Source organism: Grampus griseus (assembly GCF_964374135.1).
Source record: "Grampus griseus genome assembly, chromosome: 16".
Lineage (NCBI taxonomy): Eukaryota > Metazoa > Chordata > Mammalia > Artiodactyla > Delphinidae > Grampus > Grampus griseus.
The window spans coordinates 36493659-36514071 of record NC_139010.1 but is presented as its reverse complement, the minus strand read 5'-3'; positions in this window follow the sequence as shown (position 1 = coordinate 36514071).

Genomic DNA, 20413 nt, shown 5'->3' with positions numbered 1-20413 from the left:
ATTTTACTTGACGTTCTCTCTTTATCTACACACCTCCTTTACTGTTCTCATCCAATATTATGGATTTAGATACTATCATTGTGCTGATGACACCCACATTTACAGCCCCAGCCTGGACCGCTCTTTGATTTCCAGACCTATCTGTCCAATTGCCTCTAGACCTCACTATGTGGATGCCTAAGAGACAGCTCCAGCTAGCAACTACAAAACTGAAACCCTGATCTTCCCCACCACCAAAACTTCCCAGAGTCTTCACTAATGGGAATCCTATCCTTCCAGTAATTCAAGTCCAAAGCTTAGCCTCATTCTTAACTCCTCTGTTTCTCTCACTTCCCATACCCAATTGGTCAGCAAATCCTGTTAGTTTTCCTTGAAAATATACCCAGGCTCTTACACCTCCTCCCATATTCATTGCTACCACCTTGGTCCAACTGACTACCACTTCTCACCTGGACTATTTCAATATCCTCTTAACAGATCTTTCTGCTTGCACTCTTGCTGGCCTACAATGTAGTCTCGATATTTGAGCTAGAATCAGTTTATTAAAACATGATCAGTGTCACAGCTTCTGCAACTCTATTCCCTCCATCTAGACCATTCTTACACATCACTTATTCCCTTGCATCCTGAAGTTGGTGAAATGCTCTTTCTCAGAAAAGCGTTCACTGACCGTCCTATTTAAAACTGACTCCCCATCCCTAGAATTCCTTACCCACGCTTCCAACTTTATTTTTCTCCGTAGCACTTATCTACACACTTTATTTCCTCTTCTTTATTTTGTTTACAGTCTCTCTCTCGCCCTCTCCACTACACTACAAGATCCATGGGGGTAGAAATTTCTATCTGTTTCGATTACTGCTCTGCCCCCAACTCCCAGAAAGATGCTTGGCACATGGAAAAGAACAAGAAGAATTTTATAATAAGCAGTAACTATTTGATGAATTAATGCATCAATCCTTCTGCTACTTAATCCTATGTATCAAACTTCTATTCTTCAAACATCTTCCATAAAATTCTCTTAACACTTTCTTGGAGGTTTCTAGCATCTTTTGAAATTCAAAGCACTAAAACTAACAATTTCTTAAAATCCATTTAGCTACCTCTACTCTTTGCAGGAAACTAATCACAGGTGTCAGTTACAATTTTAAGTGAAAATTGTTTTCCTTCCAATAAGATGGTACTGTTGACATGGCATTCTAGGAAGACTCTGAAACAGCCTGCTTACCTCTGCAGTTCTAGAAGCATTTCCACATTTCACTGCCTTCAGGCATTCCCCCAAATTATTTAAATTGGTTCCCAGTCATCTACTGCACAAGTCTGGAATCTTTTCCAAATATAGCAAACACACACATATACACACAGAGAGACAATTATGGAATCAAAATGGCCTAGTACTTCTCAGTAAATTCTATCAGAGTCTAGTAGCAGGTACAGTTCCAGTACAGCCTGTAGCTGTAGTTCCAGTACAGCCTGCAGCTTTGCATCCATAGTTTCAAGTTCCATTGTGCTTTCACCCAAAGCCCACCAAAGAGTACATAAAATTTCACAATAATTGCTCATAAACATTTCCCCTACCCAAATTAAGAACAAGTAAGGCAATCACCCAACTGAAGAATATAATTATATAATTAAAATTTTATTAATATGGCCTAATTTCCATTCCCAAATTGTCCCATATCATTTTATCAGATGGTATTAGTCTCCTTTTTTTTCATTTTCGTGAGCAAAAAACGTGCCAAGTTAAAACATACCCGTTCGTAGGGACACAAAACGCAGCTCTCTTTTCCCGTGATGCACCCAGCTGCACCCAGCTGCAACCTGAGCACCCCTCTCCTGCAGTGTCTTATTCTGCTGGACTCACCTGGGACTTGTTCTGCCAGTAGAAGAAAACAACAAACCTCAGGGACCAGATCTTAACAGTCGCTCCTCTCCTTAGTGCAAAGACACTTCTAGAATGTGTTCTATTAGGTAGACGCAGAATTTACCCCAGAGAAATCCTTCATGCACCATAGAAGGTACAGTTAACCAGAGCTTTCATTGTTCTGCTCTCCTGAATGCCTCAATACCCAACCCACCCTGTATTTTAGTAAGGAGGTCACTACTCCACAGTGTTCACCCCCAATTGCCACCACATCAGCTCAGAGAGGACAGATTTTGTGACCACTGGAACTCATACAAAATCATCAATAAATTCTCCTAAGGCTTTGACCTTTGACTTTCCCGATTTCCTTTTTCTCCCTTGATTTAATGGAACCTCTTGCTTATCCACTATGCACTGTCAAATATCCTGCAGCCCTTTCGGTGGTGGCTACCCTTCCCCCAACAGGCTTTGTACCACTATGCCTGGAGGTAGGGTCAGTACTCTGTACTCTCCTTACTGAAGCACCGCCGTGCCCCCCTCATGTCACTATTCACCATTGCTGTTGCCACATCACAGACTAAGCCACCAGTACCTCTTATCTGGACTATGCAGCAGCCTCCTGCTTTCTTTTTGTTTGTTTGTTCGTTTGGGGTTGTTTTTTTTTTTTTTGGCGGTACACGGGCCTCTCACCGCTGTGGCCTCTCCTGTTGTGGAGCACAGGCTCCGGACGCGCAGGCCCAGCGGCCATGGCTCACGGGCTCAGCCGCTCCGTGGCATGTGGGATCTTCCCAGACCGGGGCACGAACCCGTGTCCCCTGCATCGGCGGCGGACTCTCAACCACTGCGCCACCAGGGAAGCCCAGCCTCCTGCTTTCAAACTTGCTCTTTCACCGTCCATTCTTCACATACCTCCATAGTAATCATCCTAAATTGCAAACCAGACAGCACCATCTTCATGCTGAAGACTCCCAAGCAGCTTTTCATTGCTATTAGAATAACACCAAACCCCCTACCACATCAGAAAGGCCCAGTGTTATTACACCCTATCTGCCTGTCTAATATCCTTCCCCTCCCCTTACTCTTTTGCTCATTGTTCACCAGCTAGTGGCTTTCTTTCTATCCTTCTCAGCTTCCCACTTCATCCCATCAAGATCTTCTTGGAATGCTCCTCAGCTAGATCTCCAAATAGCTGTTTCCTTCTCAAATGTCACTCTTCAGAGGAAATAATAAAGATCAGAACAGAAATAAATGAAATAAGAGACTAGAAAGACAGTAGAAAAGATCAATGAAACTAAGAGCTGGTTCTTTGAAAAGATAAACAAAATTGACAGTTAACTAGACTCATTAAGAAAAAAAGAGAGAAGGCCCTGACCAATAAAATCAGAAATGAAAGAGGAGAAATAAGGATACCACAGAAATACAAAGGATTATAAGAGAACACTATGAACAGCTATCCACCAACAAGCAAGCTGGACAACCAAGGAGAAATGGACAGCTCTTAGAATCATACAACCTTCCAAGACTGAATCAGGAAGAAACAGAAAATCTGAATAGACTGATCACTAGTACAGTACTTGAAACGGTAACCAAAAAGCTCCCAAAAAACAAAAGGCCAGGACCAGATGGCTTCACAGGTGAATCCCACCAAACATTCAAAGATGTAATACCTATCCTTCTCAAACTCTTCCAAAAAATGAAGAGAAAGGAATACTTCCTAACTCATTTTACGTGGCCAACATCACCCTGATACCCAAATCAAATGTCACCCTTCAGAGAGACCCTCCTTGATGACCTAAAATTGTCCCTTTCCCCAGTCAATTTCTATTATATTACTAACTTTTATTTTCTTCATAACACTTATCAATTCTTCAAACCATCTTTTTTATACGGTATATATATAACATATAACATATATAACATATATATATGCACATATATATGTATTTATATTTATTTGCATGGTTATTTTCTCACCAAATTAGTCTATGGCTCCTTAAAAGCAGAGATTCAATTATTTTTCTACTATCTGCTCAGCATCTAAATCAGCACCTGAGACAGGGTAAGCTCTCTATAAATACTTGTTGTCTGACTGGCTGACAAATATAATAAAATAAAATGTAAAGTTGGTAATTTAACACCTAATCCTGAGGAAGTTATAATTTACATGACTATTTTATATTCAGATGATGCTTGAATTTTCTAATTTCGTTGGCTCATTGATAGAGATATTGCAGCCTTGAAAAAGCACAGAATCACATTCTCTCAGGTAGTTAAGGCTCAGGAAGAAAATCACACATTTAAAGTGAAATTTACCCTGCATACACACATATTTATCCCAAACAGGTGCAAGCCCTCACCTGTACAGACACATTTAACATCCCTGAAAGCCTATTTTCCCCATTCAGCCACAGTAACTGAGATACCAGCTCCTTACACAAACAGACCGTATAATCACTGGTTTGCTCAACATTTATCATTCTCATGGCTGTGTGCTTCTCTAACCCAATATTGTTCTCCATATTCTTTTTCTCCTATATTTGAAACAAACACCCAATTACATTTACAGAAATATATAGTTAACAATTTTAAAAGGTTGAAAATCCACCCAGGCCTTGTGTTACTGGAGCTATGGCTTGCTAAATCCATAGGGATCAATGAAGATCCATAGAGGAGGATCAATGAGACAAAGGGGAAACAGGTTACCTGAGGCCTCTTTCTGCCCAGGATACATTTCATCAGGCTCATAAGCATGGGTAAACCCTTGTAAAGCTCTGCCCAATTCATCATTTTTGCCTCGTGGGCTCTGGGGCCGTAGCCTCTAGCCCCAGTGACTGAGCAATTCCAAAAACCATCCACCCTGTTGAAATGGCCCTAAGGGGTAACAGTTGACAGCATCTCTTAGCTAGCTAAGATATGTGCTAGCTGACCTATGGTACCACTTACTTTCTGGAAGACATAAACGCACACGCACACACCCATATACGCACACACAGGTGATGTTCTAAACAGATCCTTTAGGTCTTCCTCTGCCATCTCTCCAATGATAAAACACCTCCACTTCCCTCAGACCAGACCAGAATGAAGACAAATGCCACTAATTTCACCAAAGCTGTAACTGGGCAGGAATAAGCCAATAACTGGGCTACCTCTATCACCAAGAGTTCCAATACTCTTAAGACAGAACACACTACCTTTTTCTTGAGCTTTCCCAGCATTAGCTAATCACCTCATAGGAGTAACAATCCATTCAAGATTCTGAAACCAAGGCCTGGGAATACATTGTATAATCTCCCCTCTCCTGTGCATTCCCTCTGACAGCCTCGTTGGCAGGTTGCATTTTCCAAAAATGGCCACGACAACGTCTTCCATCCCACCTGCTCTTCTTACAATTTGATGTTGACACCTCTCCCATCATGAACTGAGGTCTGTGTTCTCTCTCCTTGAACGTGGACAGGACTCTGTGACTGATTCCAGAAACAGAACATGGGGAACGTGATGCTGCGTGAAGGGATGGCAATGCAGCTGGGAGCCCGGCCACCAGGCTGTGAAGGAACCCAAGCAGTCTGTGGGTGAGGCCATTAAGAGGCCTATGTAGAAATGAACCAAGGCCCTCAGACCTCAGCCCAGCTGAGCTCCCAGCCAACAGCCAGCAACAATTTGCCAGGCACATGAGTGAACCATCTCGGGAGTGGAAACCCCAGCCCCAGGAGAGCCACTCCAACTGACGGTGATTCCAAAGCGATGGGCCTCCCTCCCTAAGCCCCATTCAAGCTGCAGACTCTTGAGCTAAATCGACTATTGTTCTGAGCCACTGCATTTAGGGCTGATTTGTTACACAGTGACAGTTACCCAAAACAGCTGCTGTCCCTTCCACCTCTGCCACATCCTCCCTATCACACAGCCAAGGTGATGCCTTCTTTGTCCTCATCTCTGGATCTGGCACGGGGATGTTTTGACTCATTCGCCTTACTCTGAATCAAAATCTTCTTTGTCCTTTCAGTGCACAAAACTTAGCTCTGCCTGCCTACTCTTTGCCACAACCACCCTGCGTTGCTTTGGATGCAAGGCTACCTCTACTCCCTTCTCAGGAAACTACCCCATCTAGTCACCTGTCCAAGGCGGTTGTCAGGTTTATGTAAGAACTTGAAACGCAAGCCATCCGGAGAGACTAGAGGAGAGGGGACTCCATAGTTTGAGAGGCTCTATAAGAGTTATAAGTGTGGGGCAAACTGTGACTCAGAGCCAGTCATCCAGTAATGCATCTGGGGTTGGAGCATCATAGAGTCAAAAGGTGAGAACCTAAGCAGAGTTACAATAAGGGATCAAGGGCCAAGTAAAGTGTGGAAACGCCTGCAGAGGCTGGGGTGTCAAAGCAATATTCTACTGGTGATCAGTCCATGAACAGCGACCTCCAGTCACAGCTGCTATTCCGGGCAACAATTATTAAGGTCACTCCTCACAACCTGTTATCTCCAGTAACCTTATCAACAAAAGGAATGAGGGTAAATGGAAATTTGTTCTCAGAAACCCATCTGTGTCCTAGCGCTCACACCTTCCCTATAGATGCTCCCAGGCCATTATTTGCTGTGTATGTGCATGTGTGTGCGTGACAAAGCAAGTCCTGTACTTAGGGTCACCATTTGATAAAGCCATGTATAAGACAATACGCATGGATCTATCATCTCCAAATCATGGGCCACAACGTCAGATCTGGGTTCCACCCCTGACCATCAGTGTGACCTTAACCAAGGTACTATATATATTTCTAAGCATCTGTATTTTAATTATATAAAATAAGGAGGATAATAATGCTCATTCTCAAAGCATTTTAAATTAAATAAAATAACAAATTATAAAGCACCCTTGGTATGTGATATAAATTTTGAATCCTCTCCTTCCTCCCACATGTAAACTGTGGTGAGCCTACCCAGGACGGCCAAACAAAAGCGTCTGCCCTCAAGCATTCTTCAGAGCTTACCCCTGGCAGGGCTGATCCTAGGGCTGATCCAATTAGTCACTTACAGGCTGTGGATTTAGGGCTCTTGCCACCATGCTAACAACTCTCCTCGGCAATTCCCTCCTTTCCTGTTTTCCCTGATAGCTACCATCTCATTTCATCACCAGACAACACCATATTCCCCTTCTTGGCCGTGTCTAAAGCAACTGGTTTGCCCCAGAGCCTCTCAGAATATATCCCTGAAAAGCAATCCCACCTCAGAGTCAGGGCCTGATTCAGCTCGATGACGGCAACATTCTTAATGAAGGTCAGGCAACAAGGCCTTCAGAGAGTCCGTCCCAGTGGAAGCGTGGCAGAAAACAGATTGGGTTCATTGTCTATGTGGCTCCTGATTGTCCAAGCTTTAAAGCACAGCAGAACTGAAAATAGCCAATTTTTCTTCATATTTTCACAGTGGCATCCTCTTTAAACCAGCTCCTTTCCATAAATGTCTCATCTCTAGGGACAAATATAGTAGGTAAACCAGGGGACCCTGAGGGACAACCTCGATCTTCTCTGCCTTCTGAATCCTGCAGCTGTATTCTGTCTGCAGGTGTCGGGGTGAGGCCACCCCGCAGTAGTTCTCCCTTTTCAGACGAGGTATAAACATGTCTGAAGAAAACCTCACAGAAAACTCCGAATAGAAATGTGCTTTGTCCCTGGCAGTGTGCAGGACTCAAGCCTGCATCTTAATAAAGAGTCTCTTTAACGCCTCCCTCACATAACAGCGGAATATAAAGGTCAGCCCAGAGGGAGCCGTGCTTCAGAGAAATCCTCCACAAAGGGAGAACCTGTCTTTCTGGAGAAACAGCAACAGCTTGCGCTCTGCAAAGCAATGCTGGGACCCTCCAGTAGGGAAGCTGCACAGGGTCACGCAGACAGCTGCCCTTGATGTAAGGCCCACCTGGACTGAAATCCCAGCTCCTTCAGTGACTAGCTATGTGACCTCTGAAACTCAACATTGACATCAGTAGAGTGGAGAGAAAATGAGCTGGACTCAAGATCTAGAGAAGGAATTGAGATGCCAAACGCCTAGAGAGGCATAATGCTTACAAAGCTCCCCTAAGAAACAGAGCCAGAGCTTCAAGAAAAGAACCAGGGAAAACAAGGACCCATGGGTCAGCAGGGTCTACAATAGGAAGGTGGTTGGTCTAGAAGTCCGGTGGCAATTTCATTATCTTCCCAGAGAAGGTTTGACTGGGGAAAGAGAGAAGGACATGGGAACTGTATAAGTTAACTGGATTTGCATTTCTGGAGCAAAATTGAAGATAACAAAATTGTGAACTCTTAGCCAAGGTGATAATCCCCAAGCCTGTATCCAGAGACCAGCTGATCTCACAGAGAAGATTTTAAGCTGAAGAAGAAGAGAAATAGATAAAGTGAGCCGAGAATCCTGTCACGTACACACACACACACACACACATACACACAACACTGGTCAGATCTTTTCTCACATAACACAGTTGTGGTACCCTCACCACACCTGTTGCTGAACACAGAGCATAGACATGGTTGCTCCAGTCCGTCTTTGAGGGGATTTTTCCAAAACCCACGAAGCTGAAATTCTAACACAAATCTTCTTAAAACCCCAGTGTTTACAGGTCTTTATCCTGTTTCTCTATATCAATGTCTAGGAAAACAGGTAATGAAGGAGAAACTTTGCGATAACCATTTGCCATCTAGTGGCCAGACGCCTCGTAGGTCCCCATCTCCGTTTTGCAGGAGGAAGATCATCCACGTAGCCTTAGCTCTGAACCAGTGTCAGGTATTCCTCTGCTAATCTTTGAATTGCTTTGGTTTATAGGTATTTGGGATTGTTACTTTCAGTCATCCCACAGGGGAAAAATTCAGCCAAAAAATCCAAGGGCAGGGTGGGTAGGTAAGTATTTTCAATGGTTATTGGTCTAGGACCAAGAGAGAAATGCCTAAATAAGCTCATGGAACAAATTCCTATAGACGAGAGCAGTTATGACTTTAATTTTATTTTTTTTGGCTGCATTGGGTATTCATTGCTGCATGCAGGCTTTCTCTAGTTGTGGCGAGCGGGGGCTGCTCTTCGTTGTGGTGCGTGGGCTTATTGCGGTGGCTTCTCTTGCTGCAGAGCATGGACTCTAGGCGCATGGGCTTCGGTAGTTGTGGCACATGGGCTCAGTAGTTGTGGCTCACAGGCTCTAGAGCACAGACTCAGTAGTTGTGGCGCACAGGCTTGGGTGCTCCGTGGCATGTGGGATCTTCCCGGACCAGGGCTCGAACCCATGTCCCCTGCATTGGCAGGCGGATTCTTAACCACTGAACCACCAGGGAAGCCCCAAGAAGTTATGACTTTTAAATGATAACAGCAGTCATAGTTTACTCAAAGAAATAGCTGACTCAGATAATAATATTTATTGCTTTTGACATCTGTTGAACAAAACACAAAATGTATTAAGAGAAATGAAAACAGTATGGGAAATACGCCCGCATGCTATCACCATGTCTGCACAGGAAGGAACTCAAGCTGGGAACAATCAGATATTAAGAGTCTGTCGTACTCAAAAGCTACTGAACTGGAGAGAGAAGTGGCCGAGGTAAAGGAAGTGATCACAACTGTCTCAGACTTTCTTCTGACCACTAAGAAGGAATGGTCAGTGAAGTGAAAACTATAGAAACTTAAATTTATCATATCACCTCATGGTAGCAAAAAAGAATCAGCGGGGTAAAGTTCAAGGTATGTACTAGATTTTAAAAGGCAGATTTTGGAAATTTAAGGGAAAGCGTAGGCAGGATTGTAAGTCATGATACTTTGGGAAGGAAGATAATTCTCAAAACTGCGATTCCATTTTGCATTTGTAAACGACTCTGGTGAAAAAGAAGAGGTGGAGAACTCTTGCCCTGGGGGCCACCACCGGGCAAGACAGAACAGAGTAGCAGCTAAGAGTCTGGCCCTGGGGTTTGGCCAGTGGCACTTGAACCTCGGCCCCACCACTTCACAGCAAGGATCTTGGACCTGTGAACTAACCTCTCTACATTACAGTTGTCTCATGCATAAAAACGGAGATGTAGGGGGCTTCCCTGGTGGCACAGTGGTTGAGAGTCCGCCTGCCAATGCAGGGGACACAGGTTCGTGACCCAGTCTGGGAAGATCCCACATGCCGCGGAGCGGCTGGGCCCATGAGCCGTGGCCGCTGAGCCTGTGCGTCCGGAGCCTGTGCTCCGCAATGGGAGAGGCCACAACAGTGAGAGGCCCGCGTACCGCAAAAAAAAATAAAAAATAAAGAAAGTGTTAAAAAGGAGATGTAACAGCATTTTTTTCCATATGATTACTGTGATGGTTGAATAAGATAATAAAGTGCCTGGCACCGAGTACAGCACAATAGATGGAAGCTATTGTTATCTTTACGTGCCGGGCTCCATTCTAGGCAGAGAAAAAAGGATGAGGCTTAGTCCCTGCCCCCAAGCAACTGCTATTTTAAATAACTAAAATGCAATGGGTAATGATTAGTACAATACAGCTATAGCTGCCTCAAACCCTCCCAGGAATTAGATGTGGAGTAAGTTAATCATTTTCTCAGTCAACTAATCAAACTGTTAGCTCTAGAAAGCATTGGGTCTGCCCCAAGCAGTAACTAATTCATATTGTAAAAGAACATACTCAAAAGAAGAGAAGGAGGAACATGATCAAAGTTGATGAACAGAAACATGAAAAACAGACCAGTGTGAGCTGCAGTTTGCAGAATGCTAAGACTCTCAATAAGGCTTTCTCAGTTACTCTGAGAGGAAAAGTCCACGGAAGGGGTAAACTTGGGATCAGTTGTGGAATATGGATGAAAAAAGGAAAGTGAATCCCCTTATGTTCCATTTGCTTCTCTCTGCTCCAAGAGCATCGTATTTGGACTTGGAGGAATAGGATTAAACCACCATGAGAGAATTAAAGCCTCAAATCCATTAGGAGATTGTAAAGGCACCCACGTTCTCTCAGTGTTTTCAAGTCTCTTGGCTGACACATTAGAGTTCAAGGTACAAAGAGAATTTTCGACTGGAATCAACAAGCTTCTGTCAGCGATCTTTGAGAAACAAATGTAAAATGGCAAGTTTTCGATAGACTGGCAATCATCAAATGCCATTCTCATTTTCAAGAAGCAGAATTCTGCAAACCACAGGCGGGGGCTTGGCGAAGGCGGTGTCCTGGTGTAAAAAGCACTAAGAAAAGGAAACCACAAAGAAGAAAAGGATTCGTAAGAATAAGAGATAAATCAGTGAGCAGACTAAGAAGACTAGAAACTGTGGCTCAAAATTATTTGAGCACCATGTCACGTGCCAAGCACTATTCTAGGTACTTTTATATACATGATCTTATTTAATTTCCCAAGAGCCATAGGTATCATTATCTCTACTTTTTACAGATGATGGCACTGGTATACAGGGAGAAGGATTAAACAACAAGGAATCTGTGACCCATTTCAGAGCTGAAACCACATATTCAGGGTCCTGCCCTTGGAGGATGAGCACCCGGAATTCTGGAGAAATAGAAACATCCCAGACACTACAGAGGAGTGAGGTGACCCCACTGGAGAGAAACTGTACTTATGTCCAGGACTGTGCGGCACTCAGTGAAGCCCTCTGGGGAACACTGCGGCAGGCCCCTTTTGGGATGTCCTTCCAGCCTGTAAACCACTCCCTTTTCTGAGAACAAACCACCCCCTCACAGAGATGCAGTACTCTGCAGTACATGACACAGCTGACTGGACCCAATCGGAGCCAGTGAATTTTCCCTCACAGGAGTCTGGATTTGGGAGATATTAGTCGATCTCTGCTGTGTATCTGAATTGGGAAAAGGTGAGAAACTAAGCTGGAGGTGACCATATTTGCCCTTAATCATATGCACAAAAGCGAAGGGAAGGCGTGGAGGACAAAGGGGCACAGAGGTGAGACTAGGCAGCCCTGAAAAACAGAGAATAACCCTGGCTCCAGATGTTCTGTCAGGTCCTGACTCTAGTCTTCTGTGGGTCTATCTATATTTCTTGTTCCTGATTGCTCCTGTGATATTCCTACAGATCTTACAGGGCTTAAATTAGCCTGACTGAGTTTGGTGAAATAATAAGCAAAATGCCTGGTGTAGAGGACCACGTACTGCTATGACCGGTATGCTCTCCTCTTGAAACATGAGTCTGATACATCACGGAGAGTTTTATGCTATGTACCCAGCACACGGATCATGAATTTTACCTAGATCATCTGGGAGCAAATAAAATCAAAAAGAAAATTAATTGTACATCTAGAGATTTTAAAGACCTGAGGAAATACGGAAGCATGTGAAGACAATGGTTATATTTTAATTTTCTTCTTCTTCCTAAGGATCATAATTTTGTAAGAGAAAGGACTATGCTGTCTCTGAAAGGAGAAGCTAACACAAGACTCAAGTCTCCCGACTTTGCACAAGAGAATGGCTGAGTCACAGCAAAGGACAGATGGAATTTTATAGGGATAGGGAAGAATGTGAGACAGTCAACTTAAAAACAGGATCAAAGATGATGATGGGCAGAATTGTCAAAGAAGATGAAAACTTCATCTGAAAATTATGCCCCTGGAAATTAAGAAGGCACCAGACTTGACACAGAAAGGATTCTCAGATAAAAATAATAGGTAAGGAAGTTAAGATGAAAATACATTGTCATTTCGGAAAGATACGACTGTGAGGGAATCCATGTAAGTCCCTTTCTCCCCATTTCCTCTTAAAATATCCATGACATTTTCTATCAAAGGGGTAAAAGTCCACATTAACATCCAAAATGTTTGACAAGAATGTTGAGCATATTTCCTATTCAGGAATGAATGTATACTCTTTCTTACAAAATTTGGAGAGAATTAAGAGTTAGCACCAGCAGCCAACCCAAGCCCAGGACCCCAACTTATAAGGGATGTTGCGTCAAGAGAAGGGACTGACTGCAGCCTGAGCTCCTGGAGCCAACTCAGGGCTTAGAGTCTACCTATAGCTGAACAGCCAGGACATGATTGAGAAATCTCACCATGTGAGCTCACACTTCAGGCCATGATCCAGGGATAGCCTATTTCCTCTCATCTGCGAGCTTTAAGGTGAAAATGTACAAACTGGCCGGAGCCCCAGTCCTACTGCTATTACTGGAGTAGTACTCTGCCAATATGATTACAAAATGAGGGGTGCTTTTCTGATCCTCACTCCAAATTGAAAAGAACTCCTCATTAATCATAGTCCATATTTGGGAACACTTGATATGCTGAAAAGATAGAAATAACAAACTTTTTCAACTGAGACTACAAACTTCAGCAGCACCGAGAAATCATCATCATTCAACCCTGATTTGACCTCAGGATTAAGAATGTTCCTTTAGGGCTTCCCTGGTGGCACAATGGTTGAGAGTCCGCCTGCCGATGCAGGGGACACGGGTTCGTGCCCCGGTCCGGGAGGATCCCACATGCCGCGGAGCGGCTGGGCCCGTGAGCCATGGCCACTGAGCCTGCGCGTCCGGAGCCTGTGCTCCGCAACGGGAGAGGCCACAACAGTGAGAGGCCCGCGTACCGCAAAAAAAAAAGAATGTTCCTTTAATAATTACCCAACCCCAAATCCAGGACGTGGATGATTCAGTCTTTTCCATTAGAGAAGCAACAAAAGCAAAACTTCAAAACAGCCTCTCAGGAAACCTGATCTCTGGGAACATTTAAGCAAACAGGAAAGCTTAAAATCATAATGAGATATTTCCATGGCATCTTCAAAAAAGGAACAGAATAAACTTGAATCTCACTATGGGACAATTTCAATCAGTATTGGAAGTAGTTAATGATAGAACTGATGTTGCAGAAAAATCAATTATTAAAATAGAAAACATATTTGAGACACAGATGTCAAAGAAATTAACACAGTGGAAAAGAATATAAATAAATGTTTCTTATATCCACATTCTACCTGGCTTTTCTGGATGCTGGGAATACAAAAATAAAGAAGCCATTTGCACCTTCCCTCAAGGTGATCACCGCCCAGTTTGGGAAGTAGAGAAGTAAATAGATAATAATCTGGATGTTATTAACTGATACCAACTCACTACCCCAGAATTGAAAAAATATAACTTTTCTTATATCTTATATCCAGAGATGCTATACAGAAAGAAAGATTACAATAAGACACCAAGAATATTCTAATGCACTTTAAAAAGAAGAAATTTTATGTATTTTATTCTCAGGACACACACTAATACATGCAAAAATATGGAAACTAAGCCTTAGTCTAAACAACAAGATGGAAATTAAGAATTCTTCAACAGTCTATTTTGGGGAAAAAGGTAAATTTTATAAAACTGTGTATCATAATCTATGAGATATAAACACAACTGTATACAGAGAGAAACATATACTTTCAATGTTTTCACCATTTCTAATACTATGGTCCCATTAGGAGATAGATTGGTAAATGAACTACTGAAAAATGGAAAACCATAGGAAATACTACAACACAAAAAAGACAACCGAAAATCTATTCAAGAGAAAAAGAAAATTTATTTTTAAAATTACAAAAGGCTTCTCTTTTCATATCCTAATTACATAAACAAGCCTTTTCGTGGTCGAAGGAATTTTATTAATATTATATATTATTAAAAGAAGAAGAAAGCAAAGAAAATAAAAGGTCTTAGAACAAAAAAGACATGTTGAAAGGTACACAAAATATGGAATTTCTGTAATAAAAAGCTCAATATAGGAGTTATGGTTCTGGGTAAAATAAACTAAGTACAGTCCACCCTGTCTCTTCTACCGAATGCAGCTATAAAACCTGACAAAATGCATGGAGCAGTCATTCGAGGAACCTGAAAAGTAAACAGTAGCAGGCAGATTCAGAAAGAAAACCAGAATTTGAAGTGCTACCAAACTGATGGTAAATTTACCATTTTTCCCCTCTGGCATTCCATCAGCCCAAAAAACCACCTGAGATCCAGAACTGGGTGACAGGGTATAGAAAGTGCTCCAGGGGAAGCCCTCTAGTACCAGCTCAACAAGCAATAAAGGGGATTTCCAATGCTCAGAGAGAGTGTGGAAGTCCTCTGGAATTGATTTTCTGTTTCTTTCCTTCTTCCGTTTACTTGTGTCCCAGCCCACAGCAATCTCCCCTTGTGGCAGCAACAGTAGTCCAGAGGAACCAAAACTCAAAGGGGAACCCTGCTTCGCAATCCATGGAGCTCTGGTCTCAGGAGGGTGGGTAAAACGCCCACTGATTTTTTTTATTCTCCCTCTGTCCTCCTGCTGCCTGTCTCTGAATGTGGAAGCAGTTGAAGAACATATGACAGAGATTGGCAACTGAAACCCCAGCGTTCTGGTCTAAGGATTAAAAAGGGGAGACACAGAACTAGAACGTAATACGCAGGAAATCGCAAGAGAGACACGACACCCATGCAGTTTTTCAATGAATTCCCAGACTTAATCCAAAGTTGTGCCTGTGTGAATCTGATTTAATCAATGTAGTAAAAAATCTGAGAACAGAACTAACAGATTCCCAGCTCTCCAGCTGACCACTGGGTGGCACACATATAAGATAGCTCCAAATAACGTGGTAAAAGCTCTGCAAACTGAATTAACTTCGGAACCACAGGCCACAGAAGGTGGGCAGGAATGTACACGTCGATTACCTGTGAAAAGTCTCTGCTTCACTGCATGTGCCACTTTCTGAATAATGGTGTCCCATCTGTGCAGAGTGTTCCTTTTGAACTGGTGCTTCAGCTGAGCCTTCAGCAGGCCATTCCACAATTCTAGCAGGCTGGCAGCTTCTGGGTGGAGAGGCATGTAATATAATTGGCGAATCCCATGGTCATAGGTTCACTCCCATACCTCCTTCTCTATAAAGTTGGTTCCCTGGTCAGATGTTATGGTATATGGGATTCCATGGATAATGGTTCTGGCTGAGGTCCATGGATTGGAAATGTGAACCCATAGCCAGAATAGGTATCCATTCTTGGAAGAATAAAATTCTGACTCTTCCAGAATAGAAGGGACTAATCTTGCCACCAAGTGGACAATTGATCTCCTCAGGGAATAGCGCTATCCCAGCTGCAGAGCATAGGTCTCTATTACTGGCAGACTGCACATTCAAAAGAGGCAGTAGCTAGAATGGCCATGCTGAATGTGACTCTATGATGTTAGCACCTTGTATAACCTCCATCTCTCTGACACTGTGGCCACTTCATTTGTGTCCATTGCACCAGCATGCGGTGGCCACAAACAGTGTTGAGCTAAAGGGGAGCTGTGATGAGGTCAATCAATGCCAATTCAGACTCTTTCCCCAAATTCCCCAAATGCTTGAGTATTTCCCTTTCTCTACTTGAGAAAATGGCCATAGACCCTTTGGGAAGGATACAGGATTGATTACAATTCCTATCTGTTGTAGTGTGGCACTGTCTTCCCCTGGTGGTCTGGCCATGTCTTCAATAGAGGTCCCAGGTCTGGAAATTGATGCAGGTCCAGAAACTAAGAAAAGATTGGAGCTTTTTATTGTGGTGATCACCGTCAGCCTCCTGCTTCTCCATTCTTGTCTTCTTCTGACTATAGAGGTTAATTAAGCAGCACCCTCCTTGGCTGCCCAACTATTTTGGCCTTAAAGATACCATGTTCTATTAACCAACCACATCCACATCTTTTTGCAAGCCAAGTCCTCTTAGCTGCCCCTTCAACCCTGCCTACCATTATGTGAATTGCAGCTCCCCACAATCCCACCCACACGAACCCACTTCTGATAGTTAAGCACCACCACCTGCCCTTTATGGCTCTGTTGGGGAGAGGAAGGCTATCAGCCCCATGGCTATTAGTGAGCAGAAATCTGTGACAGCCTCTGCAACTATTACCCCAGCCTGCAGAGGAGAGCCATATCTGAACTTCTTAGTAAGCGCATTCCTGGTCACCTTAATGATTATGTGTCACCATGGCCTTCTGATAGAACATAATCCTCTGGTGGTCTTTTAACCTCAGATAATATATCCATTCCAGCATGCCCACTTCCTGATCCTTTTAATCCCTTCCTGTACCATCTGCCACAGAAATTCAGGCATTTCAACATCACTCAAAGTGGGCTCTTCCCACACTTTTAAGAATCACCTTAACAGCAAGTTTGCACCAACCCCTAGGTTCCTTCCAGGATATTGAACCCTATCCCTTGTCCAATCTTACGCTCTGGCCCCTTTAAGCACATTCAGAACCCAGCCTCAGAGATACTCCCCCAGCCCCTGGCTAGGTCATTCCCTTAGTTATAGATGATTTCCTTCTTTCTGAGTCTCAGAACACCCCCTGCTGGATTATGGTGCAATTCAATGCTGATTATAAGCCTGACAGCCAGAGAGAAAGTGGGTCATCTCCAGAGGGGGTAACTATTGCCTTGTGGGAGAAAAAGCTCCGTATTCCCATCCCACTTGGGGGTAGTGGGTAGTAGATCTTAACAGAGAGTTTGGGGGCACCTCTACAAGCTCAGAAGACTTATAGAAGTCTTGGGAAGCAAACTTCTTAGGGAAATCCATCCAGATTGCCCCAGTCCCAGGTGTCAGAGTCCAACGTTTCCCCAGTCGGGGACCTGACTTCAGCATAAAAGACCTACCATAGTTAAGCAGTCAACCATCTTTGAAATATAGCCACTCTGTTAGATCTTGGGTTGATGTTCAGCTTTTTCTTTGTTTACTGAATGAGAAAAGGGCTTTTTTGTTAGCTACCAAAGAGACTATCTGGCTCTAACATTCAATATTCAATTGCCAGTTAACTGCTCTCAGCCTTCGATGATCTATCCATGGGGTATCAATGAAACTTAATAACAACCACTCAATTCTGTTACCCTAGTATTTACCATTTCCCCCATGTATTCCAAACACCTGGATAATCACGCTGATCAATGCATTCTCCTACACTGCAGCATTCTCCCAAGATTCCACATTAAAGTTTAGACAATGGGGCCACCACTTTATGCCAGAGTCTGTCCATGGTCCAGTGACCACCTGGGATGGGGTGTATTGCCAGCTGGGCAGTGATCCAGTCACAAAACTCTACCTTATTGGTGGTTCTCTAGGAAGCACAGGACCAGTTAGAGCTCTCTAGGAAGAACACATGGAGATGGAGATAGAAGCTCAAAAGATATACTGGGGTAGAAACACTTACAGAAAAACACAAAGAGAAGAAGCAGAATTGGGCTGCAAGGAGCAGGTAAGTTGGTTCAGCTACCAGAATTGGAGGAATATGAAGCCAAAAAAATCCATTATGTACCCTGAGCTCAGCACAAAGATACCCTATTTCATTTCTGTCACTAACGTATGCTCCAGGTTTCTCAATAATTGGCAGGACTCCCTATCAGTTTACTTGAGTCAAGAGCCCCTGAATTCTGTTAACCCTTTAGTCCTTCAAATGGACATCTGGGCACAGAAGCATTCTAGCCCCAAGCTCCTCCCTCCTAATATTGGCAGTGGATGGAGGCATAGCTGCTCTCATGCACCAGTGTGATGACTGCAAGGAGAGCTGGTTTCACATTCAAATTGTAGGGTGTGTCTACACTCGACGGTGGTGTCCCATATTCTTTCGCCCATGGAAGAGGCTGACTGCAGTGCCCTGGGGATTCCATTTGCGGGTCATGGGTGGACTTGCAAAGTAGGAGGCGTGTTTCTGTGTGGTGTAGCATGAACTGCACAGGCTTCAGTGTTGTCTGTCTGGGATTTTATTTCTGGCTGCCCCTTGTGCTAAGCTACATAACTTTGGGCAAGAATACATGTCCTCTCTCATTCTTAGGAAGGGTAAAAACAATGACACCTACTCAAGGACCCCGAGGATTACATGTGATAGCATGTATAGGGTTTCTACCAAGGGACCTGGTATCAGCAGATGTCGACTACCTGTGAATTTTCCTCCCCTGCTGCACTTCCTCGTCTTTGCTGTCCTCATACATCTGGGTGAAATCAGCCTATTGAAATATTCCTGTTATCTTGACTACAGAAAGAAAAATGCTAAGAATCAGGATGCGCTGGGCACACTTGATGCTCTGCACCAGGCAGGTCTGTTTACAGGCATCCACAACTTAGCTTGAGGTGGGCAAACTGCTCAGGCCCCTTCCCTTCTGGCCTGGTACACAAATCTCCCCCAGATGCATTACACTGACAAACAGCATGCTCAGGGTGGCAGAGCCATGAGATCGATGCCATCAATGGGCAAGAATGATAGGATTTCATTAACCCCTGATGTTGCAGGGCAGAGGACTCCTGAAACGCTGTGCATCTATCACCATCAAGGACAGAGGAGTCATGGGGTGACTGACCACCTGCCCTACCTTGATTATGCAAAACACATCATGGACAAAGCAAGAGGATATGTTCCACGCTTGCTGACAAAATTGAGGAATTCAGGAGGCACAGGAAGAAAAATGAGAAACATTCAGCAGTGAGAAGAGGGAGTCTTCAACTTCTTTGTCCGTCTTCCCAGCTCTGCTGTCTCTCCCAGACCAGCTACCAACCTCCTTCTCTCTTACCAGTCACAGTTCTGTTGACCTCTTAGCAGGGGTCAACAAACTATGGCCCATGGGCCAAATTCAGCCTGTCGTCTGACTTCGTAAATAAAGCTTTATTGGAACACAGCCATGTCCATTTGTTTCATCATTCTCCATGCCTGCTTTTGTGCTGCAGTGGCAGAGTTGAATAGTTCCTACAGAGACCTTATGGCCTGCAAAGCCCCAACTATTTACTACCTGGCCCTTTACAGGAAAACGTTTGCTGACCCCTGCCCTTCAGAATAAGACCACACAAGCTAAACCTAATCTGTGATCCATGGGACACTAGACTCCTGGGAGTTGAGTTCGTGTAACATTTTTTTTTAAGTCTCAACATTTAATGAGTTTAGAGTTCTCTGGATTAGGCAGAGCAGTTTCTAGAAGAATTCTCAGAAACCATATTATCCTATATATATGAACCTCCAAAGGAATGGATGTTTTAATCTAGGAGTTTTAGCCTCACTTTCAAAAGAAAATCAGCCTGGGTTAGAGGCCTTATGTGCTATTACTTTATTAGGAAATGCAAACCCAGGAAGCATGACAGAGGGACAAGGGGGAAAAAGCAGAGAAAGCAAAGAGGAAGTGTGAGGCCGGCTGCCACCAGATGGGGGTGATGCTGGCTCCTTTGTACTCTAGTGTCAGGAAAAGGGAAATTTTATCCATCAACCTGTGCAGGCTCAGAGTACGACCCATGGTGAGAGCAGGCAGTGGAAGGCACAGGTGTATGCTTGAGACAAGGCACCATTGGGTTGTACCCACCTGCAGTCAGAGTCCATGCAGAGCTACTGGCCAGAGATGCAGCTAGAACAAGAAAGGGATGGAGCAGAAAAAGATCTGAAGTGACGCACATACGTTCTGATGCCAGTGAACACCGAATGCTGGGTTTTCCAAAGCTATGTGACCATGGAGTCATCTTTCTCATGAGTATCCAACTGACATGTCAAAGAGGACTTACATTCCTCACAGTGGTGTAGACTTGCCAGGCTACCCCTCTCTCTGCACTTCCCCATCTCCCTGTACTACCTGCAGCCTGATGCCTGTCCTTCTTATTCCT